Source organism: Pseudophryne corroboree, chromosome 6 (assembly GCF_028390025.1).
Source record: "Pseudophryne corroboree isolate aPseCor3 chromosome 6, aPseCor3.hap2, whole genome shotgun sequence".
NCBI lineage: Eukaryota > Metazoa > Chordata > Amphibia > Anura > Myobatrachidae > Pseudophryne > Pseudophryne corroboree.
This window is the reverse complement of record NC_086449.1, coordinates 796,452,147-796,476,258: the sequence shown is the minus strand read 5'-3', so window position 1 is coordinate 796,476,258 and position 24,112 is coordinate 796,452,147. Positions and strand designations below refer to the sequence as shown.

The following is a 24,112-nucleotide window of genomic DNA, read 5'->3' as shown; positions in this document are numbered from 1 at the left end:
CCCGTTTCATTCCTGGTTTGACGTCACAAACACGCCCTGCGTTCGGCCAGCCACTCCCCCGTTTCTCCAGACACTCCTGCGTTTTATCCTGGCACGCCTGCGTTTTTCCGCACACTCCCAGAAAACGGTCAGTTTCCGCCCAGAAACACCCACTTCCTGTCAATCACACTCCGATCACTTTAACGATGGAAATTCTTCGTTTGGACGTGAGTAAATCTACTAAGTTTTGTGCTAAAATACTTGGCGCATGCGCACTGCGTACCATGCGCATGCGCATTTTCACCTTAATCACCCCGTTGCAAAAATCGGCAACGAGCGAACAACTCGGAATGACCCCCACTGTACGGAGAAAATGACACCCAAAAAACAAAAAAAAACGCATGTCGACCTTTTGACCTAGTTACTGTCGACCTTGCATACCACACCCATATAACAGTGTATATGCTTTAGGTTTTGTTTTACATTCTAGGAGCATGAATGTAAAACTAAACCATGAATGTACAACTAAACCTAAAGCATATACACTTTTCTATAGATACCTGTACATCCCAACTTGTTTACAATCCGTCCTTGTGTTGGCCAATGGCTGGCCCCTCTCCTAACCGAAGGCGCATTTTCTTGTTGCTGACACTGTGTCAGCTTGGATACCCAAACAGAGAGGATTGAGAAAAACGTCGTCTTACAGGGAGAAGTCTCTCAAGGGTCTGTGGGGTTGTTTTAGACTGAACAGATGTTTAGTTGGATAACGGTGTAATTCCTGCCATTCATCCCTGTTACTGCTTCTTATTTTATTTGGGAGGTCATTTGTTGTACAAGAATGTGGCTTTAACCTTCTTACGAGTGAGGCCTCCATTCGGTCCTGTGAAATGCTTTTACCCAGATATAAAGGGGAATTAATCTTATATAAGTGGAATGATTCAATGAATGGCTATTGCAGAGGAGAAAATCCTCCCACTCCATACACAGAAAGAAAGGACGAGGAAGGGTGCTTGTCCAATGGCCGCCTGATCCTAGTGTTTGCTCCCAATCCAAGTTTCTCCTGCAGTTTTGTGGGAGCCAAAAAAACATTGGTCCGTTCTCTGTGTACTTGGCGCGAATGCCGCGCAGTTGTAGATCCCACTGACTCCACTCGGGTAGTTTTTGAAGTTGAAGCGCGTATAATAGTTGTATTGTACCAAACTGGACCCAAGCCTGAAAATCAAGTGCTAGCTTGTCCGGTGTAAATGGAGACAATGAGTCCCCTTAGTCTTTCTTCTTCTCTTTGGACAATCGGAAGCCTGTTTACTCCGCATCTGTGTGTGTGTAGATTGTAAATGACATTGTTGAATTAATGGCATTTATAGAGAGACGTCCGAATCCGTGTTTCAAATATATCACCATTCTGTTAAACCAGTGGTTCTCAAACTCTGTCCTCGGTACCCCACACAGTGCATGTTTTGCAGGTAACCCAGCAAGTGCACAGGTGTATTCATTATTCACTGACACATTTTAAAAGGTCCATGGGTGGAGAAAATTATTTCACTTGTGATTCTGTGAGGAGACCTGCAAAACATGCACTGTGTGGGGTCCTGAGGACCGAGTTTGAGAACCTGTGTGTTAAACGTTAGTGGGAGAGAGGCATGTTTCCCATTTGGCGATACTTTTTTTGTTGTCTTTTAATTTGAGAGCCTTATGTTGACCATCCGGTATATATTTACATCAGGTATAGATTTACAGGTATAGAACTTACAGTATATCCCCCCTTTTCTCTAACGTCCTAAGTGGATGCTGGGACTCCGTAAGGACCATGGGGAATAGCGGCTCCGCAGGAGACTGGGCACAAAAGTAAAAGCTTGAACTAGGTGGTGTGCACTGGCTCCTCCCCTCATGACCCTCCTCCAAGCCTCAGTTAGATTTTTGTGCCCGAACGAGAAGGGTGCATGCTAGGTGGCTCTCCTGAGCTGCTTAGAGTAAAAGTTTATTTTAGGTTTTTTATTTTCAGTGAGTCCTGCTGGCAACAGGCTCACTGCATCGTGGGACTAAGGGGAGAAGAAACGAACTCACCTGCGTGCAGAGTGGATTGGGTTTCTTAGGCTACTGGACATTAGCTCCAGAGGGACGATCACAGGTTCAGCCTGGATGGGTCCCGGAGCCGCGCCGCCGGCCCCCTTACAGAGCCAGAAGAACGAAGAGGTCCGGTGAAATCGGCGGCAGAAGACGTTCCTGTCTTCAACTAAGGTAGCGCACAGCACTGCAGCTGTGCGCCATTGCTCTCAGCACACTTCACACTCCGGTCACTGAGGGTGCAGGGCGCTGGGGGGGAGCGCCCTGAGACGCAATAAAAACAGAAATACCTTAGGATGGCAAAAGAAATACATCACATATAGCTCCTGGGCTATATGGATGTATTTAACCCCTGCCAGTTTTCCAGAAAAAAGCGGGAGATAGGCTCCGCCCCTTCACGACGGCCTTATCTCCTCAGCACACAAGCGCCATTTTCCCTCACAGTTCCGCTGGAAGGACGGCTCCCTGACTCTCCCCTGCAGTCCCTACAGAATCAGGGTAAAAACGAGAGAGGGGGGGCACTATTGGCAGCTAAATTATAAACAGCAGCTATAAAAGGGAGTAACACTTATATAAGGTTATCCCTATTGATATATATATAGCGCTCTGGTGTGTGCTGGCAAACTCTCCCTCTGTCTCCCCAAAGGGCTAGTGGGGTCCTGTCCTCTATCAGAGCATTCCCTGTGTGTGTGCTGGGTGTCGGTACGATTGTGTCGACATGTATGAGGAGGAAAATGATGTGGAAGCAGAGCAATTGCCTGTATTAGTGATGTCACCCCCTAGGGAGTCGACACCTGACTGGATGGTTGTATTTAAAGAACTACGTGACAATGTCAGCACTTTACAAAAAACTGTTGACGACATGAGACAGCCGACAAATCAATTAGTGCCTGTCCAGGCGTCTCAGACACCGTCAGGGGCGATAAAACGCCCGTTACCTCAGTGGGTCGACACAGACCCAGACACGGATACTGAGTCCAGTGTCGACGGTGAGGAGACAAACGTAATGTCCAGTAGGGCCACACGTTACATGATCACGGCAATGAAGGAGGCATTGAACATTTCTGACACTACAAGTACCACAAAGAAGGGTATTATGTGGGGAGTGAAAAAACTACCAGTAGCTTTTCCTGAGTCAGATGAATTAAATGAGGTGTGTGATAAAGCGTGGGTTTCCCCCGATAAAAAAGTGCTAATTTCTAATAAATTATTGGCACTTTACCCTTTCCCGCCAGAGGTTAGGGCGCGTTGGGAAACACCCCCTAGAGTAGATAAAGCGCTCACACGTTTATCTAAACAAGTAGCGTTACCGTCTCCTGATACGGCCGCCCTCAAAGAACCAGCGGATAGAAGGCTGGAAAATATCCTGAAGGGTATATACACACATACTGGTGTTATACTGCGACCAGCAATCGCATCAGCCTGGATGTGCAGTGCTGGAGTTGCGTGGTCGGATTCCCTGACTGAAAATATTGATACCCTGGATAGGGACAGTATATTACTAACTATAGAGCATTTGAAGGATGCATTACTATATATGCGTGATGCACAGAGGGATATTTGCACCCTGGCATCAAGAGTGAGTGCTATGTCCATTTCTGCCAGAAGAGCGTTATGGACGCGACAGTGGTCAGGGGATGCGGATTCCAAACGACATATGGAAGTATTGCCGTTTAAAGGGGAGGAGTTATTTGGGGCCGGTCTATCGGACCTGGTGGCAACGGCCGGAAAGTCCACCTTTTTACCCCAGGTCACCTCTCAGCAGAAAAAGACACCGTCTTTTCAAACTCAGTCCTTTCGTCCCCATAAGTACAGGCGGGCAAAAGGCCACTCATTTCTGCCCCGGGGCAGAGGAAGAGGAAAAAGACTGCACCAGGCAGCCTCTTCACAGGAGCAGAAGCCCTCCTCTGCTTCTGCCAAGTCTTCAGCATGACGCTGGGGCTTTACAAGCGGACTCGGACACGGTGGGGGCCCGTCTCAAAAATTTCAACGCGCAGTGGGCTCACTCGCAAGTGGACCCCTGGATTCTGCAGGTAGTATCACAGGGGTACAAACTGGAATTCGAGACGTCTCCCCCTCGCCGGTTCCTGAAGTCTGCTCTACCAAAGTCTCCCTCCGACAGGGAGGCAGTTTTGGAAGCCATTCACAAGCTGTATTCCCAGCAGGTGATAATCAAGGTACCTCTCCTACAACAGGGAAAGGGGTATTATTCCACGCTGTTTGTGGTACCGAAGCCGGACGGCTCGGTGAGACCAATTTTAAATCTAAAATCCTTGAACACTTACATAAAGAGGTTCAAATTCAAGATGGAGTCACTCAGAGCAGTGATAGCAAACCTGGAAGAAGGGGACTATATGGTGTCTCTGGACATCAAAGATGCTTATCTCCACGTCCCAATCTACCCTTCTCACCAAGGGTACCTCAGGTTTGTAGTACAAAACTGTCATTATCAGTTTCAGACGCTGCCGTTTGGATTGTCCACGGCACCTCGGGTCTTTACCAAGGTAATGGCCGAAATGATGATTCTTCTTCGCAGAAAAGGCGTTTTAATTATCCCTTACTTGGACGATCTCCTGATAAGGGCAAGGTCCAGGGAACAGTTAGAAGTCGGAGTAGCACTATCTCAGTTAGTGTTACGTCAGCACGGGTGGATTCTAAATATTCCAAAATCGCAGCTGATTCCAACGACACGTCTGATTCTGGACACAGTCCAGAAAAAGGTGTTTCTCCCAGAGGAGAAGGCCAGGGAGTTATCCGAGCTAGTCAGGAATCTCCTAAAACCAGGCCAGGTGTCAGTGCATCAGTGCACGAGGGTCCTGGGAAAAATGGTGGCTTCTTACGAAGCGATTCCATTCGGAAGATTCCATGCAAGAACGTTTCAGTGGGATCTTCTGGACAAATGGTCCGGATCGCATCTTCAGATGCATCAGCGGATAACCCTGTCGCCAAGGACAAGGGTGTCTCTTCTGTGGTGGCTGCAGAGTGCTCATCTACTAGAGGGCCGCAGATTCGGCATTCAGGATTGGATCCTGGTGACCACAGATGCCAGCCTGAGAGGCTGGGGAGCAGTCACACAGGGACAAAATTTCCAGGGCTTGTGGTCAAGCATGGAAACATCTCTTCATATAAACATTCTGGAACTAAGGGCCATTTACAATGCCCTAACTCAAGCAAAACCCCTGCTTCAGGGTCAGGCGGTATTGATCCAATCGGACAACATCACGTCAGTCGCCCACGTAAACAGACAGGGCGGCACGAGAAGCAGGAGGGCGATGGCAGAAGCTGCAAGGATTCTTCGCTGGGCGGAGAATCATGTGATAGCACTGTCAGCAGTGTTCATTCCGGGAGTGGACAACTGGGAAGCGGACTTCCTCAGCAGACACGACCTTCACCCGGGGGAGTGGGGACTTCATCCAGAAGTCTTCCAAGAGATGGTAAACCGTTGGGAAAAACCAAAGGTGGACATGATGGCGTCCCGTCTCAACAAAAAACTAGACAGATATTGCGCCAGGTCAAGGGACCCTCAGGCAATAGCGGTGGACGCTCTGGTAACACCATGGGTGTACCAGTCAGTGTATGTGTTCCCTCCTCTGCCTCTCATACCAAAAGTACTGAGAATCATAAAAAGGAGAGGAGTAAGAACTATACTCGTGGTTCCGGATTGGCCAAGAGGGACTTGGTACCCGGAACTTCAAGAGATGCTCACGGAGGACCCGTGGCCTCTACCTCTAAGAAAGGACCTGCTCCAGCAGGGACCTTGTCTGTTCCAAGACTTACCGCGGCTGCGTTTGACGGCATGGCGGTTGAATGCCGGATCCTGAAGGAAAAAGGCATTCCAGAAGAAGTCATCCCTACCCTGATAAAGGCCAGGAAGGATGTAACCGCGAAACATTATCACCGCATTTGGCGAAAATATGTTGCGTGGTGTGAGGCCAAAGAGGGCCCCTACAGAGGAATTTCAACTGGGTCGCTTCCTACATTTCCTGCAAACAGGACTGTCTATGGGCCTAAAATTAGGGTCCATTAAGGTTCAAATTTCGGCCCTGTCGATTTTCTTCCAAAAAGAACTGGCTTCTGTGCCTGAAGTCCAGACGTTTGTCAAAGGGGTACTGCATATACAGCCTCCTTTTGTGCCCCCGGTGGCACCTTGGGATCTCAATGTGGTTTTGGGGTTCCTAAAATCACATTGGTTTGAACCACTCACCACTGTGGAATTAAAATATCTCACATGGAAGGTGGTAATGCTGTTAGCCCTGGCTTCAGCCAGGCGTGTGTCAGAATTGGCGGCTTTATCTTATAAAAGCCCTTACCTGATTTTTCACACGGATAGGGCAGAATTGAGGACTCGTCCTCAATTTCTCCCAAAGGTGGTTTCAGCGTTTCACGTGAACCAGCCTATTGTGGTGCCTGCGGCTACTAGGGACTTGGAGGACTCCAAGTTACTGGACGTAGTCAGGGCCCTGAAAATATATATTTCCAGGACGGCTGGAGTCAGGAAATCTGACTCGCTGTTTATCCTGTATGCACCCAACAAGCTGGGTGCTCCTGCTTCTAAGCAGACGATTGCTCGTTGGATTTGTAGTACAATTCAGCTTGCACATTCTGTGGCAGGCCTGCCACAGCCAAAATCTGTAAAAGCCCATTCCACAAGGAAGGTGGGCTCATCTTGGGCGGCTGCCCGAGGGGTCTCGGCTTTACAACTTTGCCGAGCAGCTACTTGGTCAGGGGCAAACACGTTTGCTAAATTCTACAAATTTGATACCCTGGCTGAGGAGGACCTGGAGTTCTCTCATTCGGTGCTGCAGAGTCATCCGCACTCTCCCGCCCGTTTGGGAGCTTTGGTATAATCCCCATGGTCCTTACGGAGTCCCAGCATCCACTTAGGACGTTAGAGAAAATAAGAATTTACTTACCGATAATTCTATTTCTCATAGTCCGTAGTGGATGCTGGGCGCCCATCCCAAGTGCGGATTGTCTGCAATACTTGTATATAGTTATTGTTACAAAATTCGGGTTATTATTGTTGTGAGCCATCTTTTCAGAGGCTCCTTCGTTTATCATACTGTTAACTGGGTTCAGATCACAGGATGTACGGTGTGATTGGTGTGGCTGGTATGAGTCTTACCCGGGATTCAATATTCTTCCTTATTATGTACGCTCGTCCGGGCACAGTATCCTAACTGAGGCTTGGAGGAGGGTCATGGGGGGAGGAGCCAGTGCACACCAGCTAGTTCAAGCTTTTACTTTTGTGCCCTGTCTCCTGCGGAGCTGCTATTCCCCATGGTCCTTACGGAGTCCCAGCATCCACTACGGACTATGAGAAATAGAATTATCAGTAAGTAAATTCTTATTTTCTGTATGTATCTCGTCACCGTGCATTGCGGTTAATGCCAAAAACACAACTACGGTTATTAACCTGATGAAGTCAGTAATTTCCCGTCACCATTACCCCAGTACCCTTTTCTCGTAGGGAACAGTCTGCTATGGGACAGGGTAGGAAAGCGGATAAAGGTATGATTTGATAGAGTTCTTGAGTCGAGTTAGGATCAGCAGGGAGTTCCAAAGGTGGCGAGAAGACAGGTCTAAGTCCTGTAGGATGGAATGTGAGTGCTGATAAAAGGGCATATTTATCACAATTCACATTTTTAATGCGAGTGTGATACGATAATATCGATAAATTTCATTTTGCGATGTTAGATATTAACGGTAACGGGACAGAGCATATGAGAAAGCGGCAATGTGTCCACCTCAGGCCTTCACTTGCTGGGGCACTCTCTGCACATGCCCAGAAGGCAGTGCAGAGAGTGTGGAGATGGAGAATGCAGCAACTCGGTCTCTGATTGGTGAGCTGCTTCTGCAACCCGATCAGCTGACCTGTGTGGTCAGCTGAGCTGCTCAGGGCCGGCCCCTCAGCTGATCAGGTTACAGGAGCATCTCACCGATCAGAGATTCCTATGTACAGATACGCTTTTTGTCATTTATATTCTGTTATAAACGTTTATCATCTTTCTGCATGCCGCCTGTGGGGCTGATTCCGATTTGTGCGCACTGTCAATGTTTTCTTAAATGGGCAATGTTTTGCTACTGGCACGTGCAGATATCCTCAAAAACCCTTGCGTATGCGTGCGCAGTTGCGTACTAAATTGCAATTACCTGACCAAAACCACAGTTTTGAATATGGGTGGAGACTGGGGGATAACCAGGATTAAATGCAAAAAGAGGTGGTGCTGTGGGCGTGTACTGGGACTGTCAGGGGCGTGTTTCTTCATGTGGGCATGTTCTCTCACGCAGAACCGCTTATACAGTGGCTATATTTGTTTAAAGTTTCAGAGTTCTATCTGCATCACCAAGGAGCTATGCGAGCCACCGATGTTTCTCTAACGCCCTAGTGGATGCTGGGAACTCCGAAAGGACCATGGGGAATAGCGGCTCCGCAGGAGACTGGGCACAACTAAAGAAAGCTTTAGGTCACCTGGTGTGCACTGGCTCCTCCCACTATGACCCTCCTCCAAGCCTCAGTTAGATCTTTGTGCCCGGCCGAGCTGGATGCACACTAGGGGCTCTCCTGAGCTTCTAGAAAGAAAGTATATGTTAGGTTTTTTATTTTTTCAGTGAGACCTGCTGGCAACAGGCTCACTGCACCGAGGGACTAAGGGGAGAAGAAGCGAACCTACCTGCTTGCAGCTAGCTTGGGCTTCTTAGGCTACTGGACACCATTAGCTCCAGAGGGATCGACCGCATGGAACTGGCCTTGGTGTTCGTTCCCGGAGCCGCGCCGCCGTCCCCCTTACAGAGCCAGAAGCAAGAAGAGGTCCGGAAAATCGGCGGCAGAAGACTTCTGTCTTCACCAAGGTAGCGCACAGCACTGCAGCTGTGCGCCATTGCTCCTCATACACACTTCACACTCCGGTCACTGAGGGTGCAGGGCGCTGGGGGGGGGTGCCCTGAGAAGCAATAAAAACATCTTGGCTGGCAAAACAATCACAATATATAGCCCCAGAGGCTATATATGTGATAAATACCCCTGCCAGAATCCATAAAAAAGCGGGAGAAAAGTCAGCGAAAAAGGGGCGGAGCTATCTCCCTCAGCACACTGGCGCCATTTTCTCTTCACAGTGCAACTGGAAGACAGCTCCCCAGGCTCTCCCCTGTAGTTTTCAGGCTCAAAGGGTTAAAAAGAGAGGGGGGGGGCACTAAATTTAGGCGCAATATTGTATATACAAGCAGCTATTGGGGAAAATTCACTCAGTTATAGTGTTAATCCCCACATTATATAGCACTCTGGTGTGTGCTGGCATACTCTCTCTCTGTCTCCCCAAAGGGCTTTGTGGGGTCCTGTCCTCAGTCAGAGCATTCCCTGTGTGTGTGCGGTGTGTCGGTACGGCTGTGTCGACATGTTTGATGAGGAGGCTTATGTGGTGACGGAGCAGATGCCGATAAATGTGATGTCGCCCCCTGTGGGGCCGACACCAGAGTGGATGGATAGGTGGAAGGTATTAACCGACAGTGTCAACTCCTTACATAAAAGGCTGGATGACGTAACAGCTGTGGGACAGACGGCTTCTCAGCCCGCGCCTGCCCAGGCGTCTCAAAGGCCATCAGGGGCTCAAAAACGCCCGCTCCCTCAGATGGCAGGCACAGATGTCGACACGGAGTCTGACTCCAGTGTCGACAAGGTTGAGACATATACACAATCCACTAGGAACATCCGTGACTTGATCCCGGCAATAAAAAATGTGTTACACATTTCTGACATTAACCCAAGTACCTCTAAAAATGGGTTTTATGTTTGGGGAGAAAAAGCAGGCAGTGTTTTGTTCCCCCATCAGATGAGTGAATAAAGTGTGTGAAAAAGCGTGGGTTCCCCCGATAAGAAACTGGTAATTTCTAAAAAGTTACTGATGGCGTACCCTTTCCCGCCAGAGGATAAGTTACGCTGGGAGATATCCCCTAGGGTGGATAAGGCGCTCACACGGTTGTCAAAAAAAAAAAAAAAAAAGGGTGGCACTGCCGTCTTAGGATACGGCCACTTTGAAGGTACCTGTTGATAAAAAGCAGGAGGCTATCCTGAAGTCTGTATTTACACACTCAGGTACTAGACTGAGACCTGCAGATCGTGCTGCTGCAGCGTGGTCGGTGACCCTGTCAAACATACTAGTTTGCTAACATAAGAACATATTAAAGACATCGTCTTATATATGAAGGATGCACAGAGGGATATTTTGCCGGCTGGCATCCAAAATTAATGTAATGTCCATTCTGTCAGGAGGGTATTAGAGACCTGTCACTGGACAGGTGATGCTGACTTTAAAAGGGATTCTGCCTTATAAGAGTGAGGAATTATTTGGGGATGGTCTCTGGGACCTCGTATCCACAGCAACAGCTGGGAAGAAAATTTTTTACCTCGGGATTCCTCACAGCCTAAGAAAGCACTGTGTTATCAGGTACAGTCCTTTCGGCTTCAGAAAAGCAAGCGGGTAAAAGGCGCTTCCTTTCTGCAAGAGGGAAAAAGCTGCACCAGTCAGCCAGTTCCCAGAATCAAAATTCTTCTCCCGCTTCCTCTGAGTCCACCGCATGACGCGGGGGCTCCACAGGCATAGCCAGGTACGGTGGGGGGCCGCCTCAAAATTTCAGCGATCAGTGGGCTCGCTCACAGGTGGATCCCTGTTTCCTTCAAGTAGTATTTCAGGGGTACAAGCTGGAATTTGAGATGTCTCCCCCCCGCCGTTTCCTCAAATCTGCCTTGCCGACAACTCCCTCAGGCAGGGAGGCTGTGCTAGAGGCAATTCACAAGCTGTATTCCCAGCAGGTGATAGTCAAGGTGCCCCTACTTCAACAAGGACGGGGTTACTATTCCACACTGTTTGGGGTACCGAAACCGCACGGTTCGGTGTGACCCATTTTATATTTAAAATCCTTGAACACATACATAAAAAAATTCAAGTTCAAGATGGAATCGCTCAGGGCGGTTATTGCAAGCCTGGACGAGGGGGATTACATGGTATCCCTGGACATCAAGGATGCTTACCTGCATGTCCCCATTTACCATCCTCACCAGGAGTACCTCAGATTTGTGGTACAGGATTGCCATTAGCAAGTCCAGACACTGCCGTTTGGACTGTACATGGCACCGAGGGTGTTTACCAAGGTAATGGCCGAAATGATGATACTCCTTCGAAAAAAGGGAGTTTTAATTATCCCGTACTTGGACAATCTCCTTATAAAGGCGAGGTCCAAGGAGCAGTTGTTAGTCGGGGTAGCACTATCTCGGAAAGTGCTACAACAGCACGGTTGGATTCTAAACAGTCCAAAGTCACAGCTGGTTCCTACGACACGTCTACTGTTCCTGGGGATGGTTCTGCACACAGACCAGAAAAAAGTGTTTCTCTCGGAGGAGAAAGCCAAGGAGCTGTCATCTCTAGTCAGATACCTCCTGAAGCCGAAACAGGTATCGGTGCATCATTGCACGCGAGTCCTGGGAAAAATGGTAGCTTCCTACGAAGCAATCCCATTCAGCAGGTTCCATGCAGGAACTTTTCAGTGGGACCTGTTGGACAAGTGGTCCGGATCGCATCTTCAGATGCATCGGCTGATAACCCTGTTTCCAAGGACCATGGTATCTCTACTGTGGTGGCTGCAGAGTGCCCATCTTCAAGAGGGCCGCAGGTTCGGCATACAGGACTGGGTCCTGGTGACCAGGGATGCCAGCCTTTGAGGCTGGGGGGCAGTCACACAGGGAAGAAACTTCCAGGGACTTTGGTCAAGTCAGGAGACTTCCCTACACATAAATATTCTGGAACTGAGGGCCATTTACAATGCCCTGAGTCAGGCAAGGCCTCTGCTTCAAAACCAGCCGGTACTGATCCAATCAGACAACATCACGGCAGTCGCCCATGTAAACCGACAGGGCGGCACAAGAAGCAGGATGGCGATGGCAGAAGCCACAAGGATTCTCCGATGGGCGGAAAATCACGTACTAGCACTGTCAGCAGTGTTCATTCCGGGAGTGGACAACTGGGAAGCAGATTTTCTCAGCAGGCACGACCTCCACCCGGGAGAGTGGGGACTTCATCCAGAAGTCTTCACACTGATTGTAAATCGTTGGGAACGGCCACAGGTCGACATGATGGCGTCCCGCCTAAACAAAAAACTAGACAGATATTGCGCCAGGTCAAGGGACCCTCAGGCGATAGCTGTGGACGCTCTAGTGACACCGTGGGTGTACCAGTCAGTTTATGTGTTCCCTCCTCTGCCTCTCATACCAAAGGTACTGAGAATAATAAGAAAACGAGGAGTAAGAACAATACACGTGGTTCCGTATTGGCCAAGACGAGCGTGGTACCCGGAACTTCAAGAGATGATCTCAGAGGACCCATGGCCTCTGCCGCTCAGACAGGACCTGCTGCAGCAGGGGCCCTGTCTGTTCCAAGACTTACCGCGGCTGCGTTTGACGGCATGGCGGTTGAACGCCGGATCCTAAAGGAAAAGGGCATTCCGGAGGAAGTCATTCCTACGCTGATTAAAGCCAGGAAAGATGTAACTGCAAAACATTATCACCGCATATGGCGGAAATATGTTGCTTGGTGTGAGGCCAGAAAGGCCCCAACAGAGGAATTTCAACTGGGTCGATTTCTGCACTTCCTACAGGCAGGAGTGACTATGGGCCTGAAATTAGGCTCCATTAAGGTACAGATCTCGGCTCTGTCGATTTTCTTCCAGAAAGAACTAGCTTCACTACCTGAAGTTCAGACATTTGTAAAAGGAGTGCTGCATATTCAGCCCCCTTTTGTGCCCCCAGTGGCACCTTGGGATCTCAACGTGGTGTTGAGTTTCCTAAAATCACATTGGTTTGAGCCACTAAAAACCGTGGATCTAAAATATCTTACGTGGAAAGTGGTCATGTTATTGGCCTTGGCTTCGGCCAGGCGTGTATCAGAATTGGCGGCTTTGTCATGTAAAAGCCCTTATCTGATTTTCCATATGGATAGGGCAGAATTGAGGACTCGTCCTCAGTTTCTCTCTAAGGTGGTATCAGCTTTTCACTTGAACCAACCTATTTGTAGTGCCTGCGGCTACTAGGGACTTGGAGGATTCCAAGTTACTGGACGTAGTCAGGGCCTTGAAAATTTATGTTTTCTGGAGTCAGGAAAACTGACTCGCTATTTATCCTGTATGCACCCAACAAGATGGGTGCTCCTGCTTCTAAGCAGACTATTGCTCGCTGGATTTGTAGCACAATTCAGCTGGCGCATTCTGCGGCTGGACTGCCGCATCCTAAATCAGTAAAAGCCCATTCCACAAGGAAGGTGGGCTCATCTTTGGCGGCTGCCCGAGGGGTCTCGGCTTTACAACTTTGCCGAGCTACTACTTGGTCAGGGGCAAACACGTTTGCAAAATCACTACAAATTTTATACCCTGGCTGAGGAGGACCTTGAGTTCTCTCATTCGGTGCTGCAGAGTCATCCGCACTCTCCCGCCCGTTTGGGAGCTTTGGTATAATCCCCATGGTCCTTTCGGAGTTCCCAGCATCCACTAGGACGTTAGAGAAAATAAGATTTTACTCACCGGTAAATCTATTTCTCGTAGTCCGTAGTGGATGCTGGGCGCCCATCCCAAGTGCGGATTGTCTGCAATACTTGTATGTAGTTATTGCCTAACTAAAGGGTTATTGTTGAGCCATCTGTTGAGAGGCTCTGTTATATTTCATACTGTTAACTGGATATAGTATCACGAGTTATACGGTGTGATTGGTGTGGCTGGTATGAGTCTTACCCGGGATTCAAAATCCTTCCTTATTGTGTCAGCTCTTCCGGGCACAGTATCCTATGGAGGAGGGTCATAGTGGGAGGAGCCAGTGCACACCAGGTGACCTAAAGCTTTCTTTAGTTGTGCCCAGTCTCCTGCGGAGCCGCTATTCCCCATGGTCCTTTCGGAGTTCCCAGCATCCACTACGGACTACGAGAAATAGATTTACCGGTGAGTAAAATCTTATTTTCCCGCTGTTTAAATGACGTTGCAGTGTGCACGGTCCATCCGGCAAATCTGCGCAATACTCTGATAAGTAAAGTGGGCGTTTAACTTTTTACGCAGCCCATCTTACCCTCGTACGTGAATTTGGAAGGGGTGCAAATTTTAGGGAATGGAGGAGATTTTGGCGAAATCTATTTCAAAGGCACACATTTGTGAAATTAAAATAATATGAAAAGAGGGTGGAAAAATCCGTTTTCAAATGATTTTAGGAGAAAATGACGGATAAATATGCCCCAAACGGAGAGGCGTGGGCCATTGGCAGAAGAGAGTAAGGGCGTTTTTCTTAACAAGATCAGAGATGAAAAAGGTGATCATCAAAGAGGGCTATGTAAGTGGGGGTAGGGAGCTTGAGGGAATGGGGACCCAATGGTGGACTTTGCAGAGGAACAACGGCAGAGGAAGATTAGTTATCTTACCGCATTCTGAATAGATTACAGGGGGGAACGTATGGGTGATAGGCTGACCAGTCAGGAGTAACATGCAGGGAGAGGATTGGATGGATCTTGGTAATATTGCAAAGAGGCGACCGGATTAGACGAGGACTGCACTTTCCAATTGGAAACAACAATAATGATGAATAATAAACATTTCAACTTTTTGACGCAGCTGTTGATGGGTTTTGTGCTATATGTGTTGATGTAGGAATTATCTGTCTTGTTATTTACCTTCATGGGATGTAAGTATACGTTCCTGGGCCACGAATGCAATTTATGCAAACCCTAATGAGAACAAAGTGCAACAACAACTAAATTAAAAGTAGTTGGTTTTTGTTATCATTAGAGGCGTGCATTTTAGGTGAAAACACAGTTGTGGGGGTAACAAAAGCTTTACACTAGTCTTTCTGATTTTTCATGTATAGGGTGATCTCCGTAACAGAGCAGCTCTGTATTTTAATTATACTTTTCCACTAGTCGTCTATAGCCAAAACGGAGTTCAAAGCTACTAGAAACCTCATAAGCGGTTGGGCCTATTATAAATCTGGATCCTGGTGCAGTAAATCACAGTTACAGAGCAGCTTATCTGCAGCATCTGGACCTCTCGCCTGTATTTCAGCTAAACTCCACCACAAACGGCTTTTATATACTCGTTGCTTATTTAGCCACAAAATAAAATGTTTGCTTTAAAATAGATTGCACTTTCTGATTCATCAGCTTGCTCATGTCGTTCCAAAACAGTAAATACATCCAAGCTTGCATGGATAATGGTAGACTTTTGAAATTTTACATTACTGAACATTGTATATTTCCCCCCTGACATTCTAAGTTATGAGGGAATACACCAGTGGACCTTAACGTGGTCCCGTCCTGCAGGTTAAGAAGAGCTAATGTTATACAGTTATTAACGCATGTTCCATTGATGAGGATAACATCGGTAAGTGCCTTGGGCATTATCTAAATTCGTAGCTGGTATATGCAGTTATTCAGAACAAATGGACGGAAAGATGGCGACTTGATATCACAACGTTTTCCAGGATCACAGTGAGCATGCTCCTCACCAGTATGTAAGACGGTGACTTTGGGCTTGAGGTTTCAAGTCGCAGAGAAAAGGACTACTAGAGAAGTTGCCCGTACCATCCAATCAGATTCAACCTATCATTTTATAGAATGTACTTGGGAAATGCTATCTCAAATCTGTTTGGTTGCGATGGGCGACTTTTTCACTGGTCAACTTCTCCAGTTGACCAGTGAAGAAGGCAACTGTAGAAATTGATACATTAACTCCATTGTCATTAGTAATCATGAATATTCATAGCTCAAGAAAAGATACTAGAATGTGACTAGGTGAATCCACGTACTACCCAACATTCCAATGTTTGGAATCTGAATGGGTTTTAACTTAAAGCCCTCTAACCCAACTCTGTATGTTAAGTAAGATTGTACTATACATTATACTTGTCTACTGTCCCAAAATGTACGGTTGGCTCCTAAATTTTGTTGAGTTCTTTTGTAAACCTGGGACGAAAGTCCATGGTTCCCAGTAAAGTGGGCAGCAGTTCGAGGGTTGATTCGCAGTGAATCACTTCACCATAAACCCCCCCAATCCTCCAGATCTTGCTTGGATCTCATGCAGGAGAAGTCATCAAGTAAGCCATCTGTTAATTATCAGTCAGCCATGGACACATAAAACCCAATTTCCTGGATCTTTGATATAAACTTTCCAAGACTTGGTTCGCCTCCCCGTGTCCTCTTTATTGCACACTAGCTCTTATACTATGTTAGACGTTATTTCTCTGACGTCCTAAGTGGATGCTGGGGACTCCGTCAGGACCATGGGGATTAGCGGCTCCGCAGGAGACAGGGCACAAAAGTAAAAGCTTTAGGATCAGGTGGTGTGCACTGGCTCCTCCCCCTATGACCCTCCTCCAAGCCTCAGTTAGATTTTTGTGCCCGGCCGAGAAGGGTGCAATCTAGGTGGCTCTCCTAAAGAGCTGCTTAGAGTAAAAGTTTTGTTAGGTTTTTTATTTTCAGTGAGTCCTGCTGGCAACAGGCTCACTGCATCGAGGGACTTAGGGGAGAGAAGTGAACTCACCTGCGTGCAGGATGGATTGGCTTCTTAGGCTACTGGACACCATTAGCTCCAGAGGGAGTCTGAACACAGGTCTCACCCTGGGGTTCGTCCCGGAGCCGCGCCGCCGACCCCCTTGCAGATGCCGAAAAGTGAAGAGGTCCAGAAACCGGCGGCAGAAGACTTTTCAGTCTTCATAAGGTAGCGCACAGCACTGCAGCTGTGCGCCATTGTTGTCAGCACACTTCATAGCAGCGGTCACTGAGGGTGCAGGGCGCTGGGGGGGGCGCCCTGGGCAGCAATGATAGTACCTTATTCTGGCTAAAAATACATCACATATAGCCCCTGGGGGCTATATGGATGTATTTAACCCCTGCCAAGTCTCAGAAAAACGGGAGAAGAAGCCCGCCGAAAAGGGGGCGGGGCCTATTCTCCTCAGCACACAGCGCCATTTTCCCTCACAGAAATGCTGGTGGGAAGGCTCCCAGGCTCTCCCCTGCACTGCACTACAGAAACAGGGTTAAAACAGAGAGGGGGGGCACTTATTTGGCGATATGACTATATATATTAAAATGCTATAAGGGAAAAACACTTATATAAAGGTTGTCCCTGTATAATTATAGCGTTTTTGGTGTGTGCTGGCAAACTCTCCCTCTGTCTCCCCAAAGGGCTAGTGGGGTCCTGTCCTCTATCAGAGCATTCCCTGTGTGTGTGCTGTGTGTCGGTACGTGTGTGTCGACATGTATGAGGACGATGTTGGTGAGGAGGCGGAGCAATTGCCTGTAATGGTGATGTCACTCTCTAGGGAGTCGACACCGGAATGGATGGCTTATTCAAGGAATTACGTGATAATGTCAACAGAGACGGCCGGCAAACAAAATAGTACCTGTCCAGGCGTCTCAAACACCGTCAGGGGCTTTAAAACGCCCATTTACCTCAGTCGGTCGACACAGACACGGACACTGATTTCAGTGTCGACGGTGAAGAAACAAACGTATTTTCCTTTAGGGCCACACGTTACTTGTTAAGGGCAATGAAGGAGGTGTTACATATTTCTGATACTACAAGTACCACAAAAAAGGGTATTATGTGGGGTGTGAAAAAACTACCTGTAGTTTTTCCTGAATCAGATAAATTAAATGAAGTGTGTGATGATGCGTGGGTTTCCCCCGATAGAAAATTATTGGCGGTATACCCTTTCCCGCCAGAAGTTAGGGCGCGTTGGGAAACACCCCTTAGGGTGGATAAGGCACTCACACGCTTATCAAAACAAGTGGCGGTACCGTCTCCAGATAGGGCCGTCCTCAAGGAGCCAACTGATAGGAGGCTGGAAAATATCCTAAGAAGTATATACACACATACTGGTGTTATACTGCGACCAGCGATCGCCTCAGCCTGGATGTGCAGAGCTGGGGTGGCTTGGTCGGATTCCCTGACTAAAAATATTGATACCCTTGACAGGGACAGTATTTTATTGACTATAGAGCATTTAAAGGATGCATTTCTATATATACGAGATGCACAGAGGGATATTTGCACTCTGGCATCAAGAGTAAGTGCGATGTCCATATCTGCCAGAAGATGTTTATGGACACGACAGTGGTCAGGTGATGCAGATTCCAAACGGCACAAAGAAGTATTGCCGTATAAAGGGGAGGAGTTATTTGGGGTCGGTCCATCGGACCTGGTGGCCACGGCAACTGCTGGAAAATCCACCGTTTTTACCCTAAGTCACATCTCTGCAGAAAAAGACACCGTCTTTTCAGCCTCAGTCCTTTCGTCCCCATAAGAGTCATATCTGCCCAGGGATAGAGGAAAGGGAAGAAGACTGCAGCAGGCAGCCCATTCCCAGGAACAGAAGCCTCCACCGCTTCTGCCAAGTTTCTCAGCATGACGCTGGGGCCGTACAGGACCCCTGGATCCTACAAGTAGGATCCCAGGGGTACAGATTGGAAAGTCGAGACGTTTCCCCCTCGCAGGTTCCTGAAGTCTGCTTTACCAACGTCTCCCTCCGACAGGGAGGCAGTATTGGAAACAATTCACAAGCTGTATTCCCAGCAGGTGATAATCAAAGTACCCCTCCTACAACAAGGAAAGGGGTATTATTCCACACTATGTTGTGGTACTGAAGCCAGAAGGCTCGGTGAGACCTATTCTAAATCTGAAATATTTGAACACTTACAAAGGTTCAAATCAAGATGGAGTCACTCAGAGCAGTGATAGCGAACCAGGAAGAAGGGGACTATAGGGTGTCCCGGGACATCAGGGATACTTACCTCCATGTCCCAATTTGCCCTTCTCACCAAGGGTACCTCAGGTTCGTGGTACAGAACTGTCACTATCAGTTTCAGACGCTGCCGTTTGGATTGTCCACGGCACCCCGAGTCTTTACCAAGGTAATGGCCGAAATGATGATTCTTCTTCAAAGAAAATGGACGACCTCCTGATAAGAGCAAGGTCCAGAGAACAGTTGGAGGTCGGAGTAGCACTATCTCAAGTAGTTCTACGACAGCATGGGTGGATTCTAAATATTCCAAAACCGCAGTTGTTTCCGACGACACATCGGCTGTTCCTAGGGATGATTCTGGACACAGTCCAGAAAAGGGTGTTTCTCCCGGAGAAGAAAGCCAGGGAGTTATCCGAGCTAGTCAGGAACCTCCTAAAACCAGGAAAAGTGTCAGTGCATCATTGCACAAGGGTCCTGGGAAAAATGGTGGCTTCTTACGAAGCGATTCCATTCGGCAGTTTTCACGCAAGAACTTTTCAGTGGGATCTGCTGGAAAAATGGTCCGGATCGCATCTTCAGATGCATCAGCGGATAACCCTGTCTCCAAGGACAAGGGTGTTTCTTCTGCGGTGGCTGCAAAGTACTCATCTACTAATGGGCCGCAGATTCGGCATTCAGGAAGGGTCCTGGTGACCAGGGATGCCAGCCTGAGAGGCTGGGGAGCAGTCACACAGGGAAAAAATTTCCAGGGAGTGTGATCAAGTCTGGAGAATTCTCTCCACATAAATATACTGGAGCTAAGGGCAAGTTACAATGCTCTAAGCTTAGCAAGACCTCTGCTTCAAGGTCAGCCGGTATTGATCCAGTGGGACAACATCACGGCAGTCGCCCACGTAAACAGACAGGGCGGCACAAGAAGCAGAAGGGCAATAGCAGAAACTGCAAGGATTCTTCGCTGGGCGGAAAATCAGGTGATAGCACTGTCAGCAGTGTTCATTCCGACGCCCGGGAGAGTGGGGATTTCATCGGGAAGTCTTCCACATGATTGTGAACCATTGGGAAAGACCAAAGGTGGACATGATGGCGTCCCGCCTGAACAAAAAACTGGACAGGTATTGCGCCAGGTCAAGAGACCCTCAGGCAATAGCTGTGGACGCTCTGGTAACACCGTGGGTGTACCAGTCAGTGTATGTGTTCCCTCCTCTGCTTCTCATACCCAAGGTACTGAGAATTATAAGACGTAGAGGAGTAAGAACTATACTCGTGGCTCCGGATTGGCCAAGAAGGACTTGGTACCTGGAACTTCAGGAGATGCTCACAGAGGACTCATGGCCTCTGCCGCTAAGAAGGGACTTGCTTCAGCAAGTACCATGTCTGTTCCAAGACTTACCGCGGCTGCGTTTGACGGCATGGCGGTTGAACGCCGGATCCTAAGGGAAAAAGGCATTCCGGAAGAGGTCATTCCTACCCTGGTCAAAGCCAGGAAGGAGGTGACCGCACAACATTATCACCACATGTGGCAAAAATATGTTGCGTGGTGTGAGGCCAGGAAGGCCCCACGAAGAAATTTCAACTCGGTCGATTCCTGCATTTCCTGCAAACAGGAGTGTCTATGGGCCTCAAATTGGGGTCCATTAAGGTTCAAATTTCGGCCCTGTCAATTTTCTTCCAGAAAGAATTGGCTTCAGTTCCTGAAGTCCAGAAGTTTGTCAAGGGAGTACTGCATATACAACCCCCTTTTGTGCCTCCAGTGGCACTGTGGGATCTCAACGTAGTTCTGGGATTCCTCAAATCACATTGGTTTAAACCGCTCAAATCTGTGGATTTGAAATATCTCACATGGAAAGTGACCATGCTGTTGGCCCTGGCCTCGGCCAGGCGAGTGTCAGAATTGGCGGCTTTGTCTCACAAAAGCCCATATCTGATTGTCCATTCGGACAGGGCAGAGCTGCGGACTCGTCCCCAGTTTCTCCCTAAGGTGGTGTCAGTGTTTCACCTGAACCAGTTTATTGTGGTACCTGCGGCTACTAGGGACTTGGAGGACTCCAAGTTGCTAGATGTTGTCAGGGCCCTGAAAATATAGTTTCCAGGACGGCTGGAGTCAGGAAAACTGACTTGCTGTTATCCTGTATGCACCCAATAAACTGGGTGCTCTTGCTTCTAAGCAGACGATTGCTCGTTGGATTTGTAGTACAATTCAGCTTGCACATGCTGTGGCAGGCCTGCCACAGCCAAAATATGTAAATGCCATTCCACAAGGAAGGTGGGCTCATCTTGGGCGGCTGCCCGAGGGGTCTCGGCTTTACAACTTTGCCGAGCAGCTACTTGGTCAGGGGCACACCCTGACTGAGGAGGACCTGGAGTTCTCTCATTCGGTGCTGCAGAGTCATCCGCACTCTCCCGCCCGTTTGGGAGCTTTGGTATAATCCCCATGGTCCTGACGGAGTCCCCAGCATCCACTTAGGACGTCAGAGAAAATAAGAATTTACTTACCGATAATTCTATTTCTCGTAGTCCGTAGTGGATGCTGGGCGCCCATCCCAAGTGCGGATTGTCTGCAATACTTGTACATAGTTATTGTTACAAAAATCGGGTTATTATTGTTGTGAGCCATCTTTTCAGAGGCTCCGCTGTTATCATGCTGTTAACTGGGTTCAGATCACAGGTTGTACGGTGTGATTGGTGTGGCTGGTATGAGTCTTACCCGGGATTCAAAATCCTTCCTTATTGTGTACGCTCGTCCGGGCACAGTATCCTAACTGAGGCTTGGAGGAGGGTCATAGGGGGAGGAGCCAGTGCACACCACCTGATCCTAAAGCTTTTACTTTTGTGCCCTGTCTCCTGCGGAGCCGCTAATCCCCATGGTCCTGACGGAGTCCCCAGCATCCACTACGGACTACGAGAAATAGAATTATCGGTAAGTAAATTCTTATTTTTAGTCCCTAGTTGGCTCTGTGTTCCATTATCTGGAGGCACACAGGCCAGTCCTCTTCCAAACAGTTTGGCTGCACTTGTGCCCAATGGAATGGAGATACGGTCATTAGGTCGACCACTATTGGTTGACATGTATTAGGCCGACATGGTCACTAGGTCGACATGAGTTTTTCACTTTTTTTTTTTTCACTTTTTTTTATTTTTTTTTAATTTTTTTTTTTTTACTTTTTCATACTTTACAATCCATGTGGACTATGATTGGGAATAGTAACCTTTGCTGAGCGCGGCGGGAGCGGAGCGAAGCACCTTGCCTGAAGCATGGTGAGCGAAGCGAGCCATGCGAGTGGACACGGTGCACTAATTGGGGTTCCCCGTCACTTTACGAAGAAAACAACACCCAAAAAAGTTTAAAAAACGCATATAGACCTTTTTTCCACGTTGACCTAATGACCCTATTGAACTAATGCATGTCGACCAATAGTGGTCGACGTAATGACTGTCATCCTAAGTGTGGTCGACCTAATGACCCATACCCATGGAATGAGACACAGGCGTTCAGTGGCTGAGCCAAATGATATTGGGACCTATTGGTGCAGGAGCAGATGACCACAAACACCTGATAACCAGATTTACAAACATGCCCAAAAATGATCCAATTAAGACTTGATAAACTCATTGTCGTACTTCTTGAAGCCGGACTGGGTTGTCAGAAGGACTCTGCTGTCCCACTTGGCCAAATTAAAAATTCTAATCGGCGCCTCTGAAAATTTCTGAGACGTCATTCGTCCTCTGTGTGTGTCAGTGCCAGGCGCAATAGGCAACGAGAGATACCCTGATTTAGTAGAGTTATTATGGGGATTAACTATTTTTCTATGAACTCTTTGCTTCTGAACAAACTTTAATGTAAATGCCGACTGATGTCTGAGAGATTGCTAGTCTCAGAACTCTTTATAATGTCAATGTTCTGCCATTGACTGATATGTGGTCACAGTGAGGCGCTGTTCTCCTGCAGGTTATGGGAATCTTTCATCTCTCTTCCAGATCATTGGCACGTGTAATATTATTTATAGATAGTCTGTGAAACAGCTTCAGATTGCATTGAATATCTATCTCTAGATTTCCCTATTAAAGGTTTGTTGTCTTTGTTTAGCTGCGGCTTTCGTGCTAGAGAACCATCCTGAGGCTGGTAGACTTGCCTTTTGTTCGTGATGAAATAGAGCAGACCTGCCTAACGTCATGAAGGGGAGGGTAAAAAACATGTTATTATTTGTCTCCTAACATTGCTAGAAGTTTATTAGCCCCACAAATGTCTAAATTGTAAGTATTTCTTTCTCGCTCTGTACTTCTAGTTTGTACAGTCGGGCTTAAGAGCTTACGCTCTCAAACTGGCTGTATAACCATTTACGAGGCTAAGTCCGGGTTTTGTAAAAGGTTTACAATGAGTGACGTGTAGGGATTGAGGTAAATACAAAACTTATGCTGCTTTAGAAGAACCAGTAATACAGCTAATGGTTATTTAGCTTGTTGAGATGAATATACAGTATACAGAATTTGGCATTTTATTTATGTTGAGGGTTGTAGAACATTTTACACATTATTTTTTTTCCCCCTTGGCGTAATATGTCACCACTTATTAATTCCTTCCATTCCCTATAGGCGTCACCAATGATTTTAAGCTGCAGGGAAGAGTTCTATGGGACGTCACCCAATACTAGATGCAGCCACTGAAAGTGAAACCTAAGATAAAAATGTCCCCTTCAGTTGTGGAGGGTAGAGAACGGTATTGTGTAGCCTTTCCTTCAATGTCAAAATATGTCCATTTAATCAGAAAAATGATATGAGTTTCTCACTACATGGTGCCACATCTTTGGGGAATACTGTCCCACCCTCCATCCGCGTTCTTCTACGAAGTATCAGACTTGTTAGAGATGTGTCACTGAAATGTGTGTAAAGTGTGTGCTTTTTTATTTATTTTGTCAATTAAGATGAAGTTGTTGACTTAATTCATAATTCTGAAGTCACTGGGATCCACTTAATTTAAAAAGGAAACTTTAATGTATTATGGTTAGACGTCAACTCTCCTGTGATTAGGTTTTAACAGGATATGCCATCTTTTTTTCCTGTAGCTTGAACTATATACCTTCTGCACATGATAGTTAAATGCTTAAACCACGTGAGAACGAATGAGTGTTTACTGTATACATACATCCATGAGAAGTAGGGACCAGGGTAATATTTATTTATTACCAGTTATTTATATAGCGCACACATATTCCGCAGCGCTTTACCGAGACTATTTGCCCATTCACATCGGTCCCTGCCCTAGTGGAGCTTACAATCTTTATTCCCTAACACATGTATGCGCACACACAT

General features: G+C 47.5%; 1 protein-coding gene across 2 annotated transcripts in view; it reads left to right on the top strand.

Annotated features, from left to right (window-relative positions):
* The window catches only part of ATXN10 (ataxin 10), a 345,162-nt gene that overhangs the window by 168,724 nt on the left and 152,326 nt on the right, over window positions 1-24,112 (top strand). The window lies entirely within an intron of this gene.